The following is a 1,762-nucleotide window of genomic DNA, read 5'->3' as shown; positions in this document are numbered from 1 at the left end:
GGTTAAACAAAGCGACGTAGACAAAAATTTCCTATATAAATTTTGTAGCTAAAGGTTCACTCTTTACAGTGGTATACCACATTTAACTAAAATTATTTATTTTGTTGTTAAAAATCGGCACCGAAAAAAAACTGACCTTTTAGCCCCGGTCTCCCCTATGTACCAAAGTAGGATATCACCAGTTAGGTTAGATAACTCAACAATCTTACAAATAACTCAAAATTGATGCATTTGTAATTATTGTATTGGAAAATGAACGTTTACGCATATAAGTATTATTTGTGGCATCATGATTGTTTAAAAATAATTAACAAACGAAAAATAGGAAAGAGAAAAAGAATTGTTGCTGCACTTTTAATAATTTTATTGGAAAATGAGCAATATAAACAAGTATATTCGAAGAAACGGTTCTGGGTGAATCCATTACTTGAAGAACGAAAGAGGCATGGTTTTTACCATTCGTTATTTCCAATAGTTTCATTAGATAGTTCTATATTCCTTAACTATTTTCGTATGACACGTGTACAATTTGAGGAATTACTAATTATGGTAGGACCTATAATTTCTAAACAAAATTTATGCAGAGAACCTATTTCAGCAGCGGAACGATTATGATTAACTTTGAGGTAAAACATTTTTTACAATAAATATCTTTGTTATTACAATAATTTATTCATTTGAATAATTTGAATATTTTTTAATAATTAATTAATAATGTACTTGTAACTTAAATTAATCTATATATTCCAGATATTTAGTTCTGGTGATTCGATGACATCTTTACATTATCAATATTTAATCGGATTGACTACTGTGAGCAATATTATATCAGAAACATGTCAAGCAATATGGAATTGTCTTCAACCAGAAGTTTTACCATCAAATATTGACAAAAATGGATGGTTACGTATTGCAAAAGAATTCGAGGATCTGTGGAATTTTAATCATTGCATAGGAGCAATTGATGGGAAACATATAGTAATTCAGGTATATGAAGAATTTTATTATATATATTTTTTTAATTTGTTGTGTAATAATGAAAAAACATTTTCAATTATTTATTTTAGTGTCCTGCTAATGCTGGTTCCTCTTATTATAATTACAAAAATTGTCACAGTATTGTGCTTTTAGCTATTTGTGATGCTAAATATAGATTTACTTTGTTGATATTGGTGCATATGGACGACGAAGTGATAGTGGGATCTTCAGAGATTCCTTAATAGGACAAAAATTCATAAATAAAGAGATGAACTTGCCAGAATGGGAACCTTTGTCATTTGAAGAGTTGATATGCCTTACGTATTAATAGGAGATGAAGCCTTTCCTTTATCAAAACATTTAATGCGACCTTATCCAGGAAAAGTCTTAATGAAGACAGAATTATCTATAATTATCGTTTAAGTAGAGCAAGGCGAATAATTGAAAATACATTGGTATACTCAGTAGCCAATGGAGGATTTTGAGAAGACGTATTGATTGCAAATGGATAAAACTACGAAACTCATTCAAGCTCTTGTGTGTTTACATAATTGGCTTCGAATAAACTATAAAGATTCTGATATGTACTTGAAACAATGGTAGATCGTGATGGACCTGAAGGATTTATTCCTGGTAGTTGGAGGCAAGATTTGTCTAACTATAGTGCATTAGTAGATATCACTAGATGCAGTACAATAATAGTTCACGTACAGCTATCAAGATACGTAATGAATTTTGTCATTATTTTAACAGTGAAGGTGCTGTGCCATGGCAGTTTGACCAG

General features: G+C 30.2%; 1 pseudogene; it reads left to right on the top strand.

The window, feature by feature from the left end:
- The first annotated feature begins 204 nt into the window (after positions 1-204).
- On the top strand, positions 205-1,401 carry LOC139786755 (uncharacterized; annotated as a pseudogene).
- Positions 1,402-1,762: the final 361 nt, after the last annotated feature.

This window comes from Temnothorax nylanderi, unplaced genomic scaffold, assembly GCF_030848795.1.
Source record: "Temnothorax nylanderi isolate EJ_2023f unplaced genomic scaffold, tnyl_v1.0 TNYL_tig1139_pilon, whole genome shotgun sequence".
Classification (NCBI taxonomy): domain Eukaryota; kingdom Metazoa; phylum Arthropoda; class Insecta; order Hymenoptera; family Formicidae; genus Temnothorax; species Temnothorax nylanderi.
The sequence above is the reverse complement of the archived record's forward strand: the minus strand, read 5'-3'. Positions and strand labels throughout refer to the sequence as shown.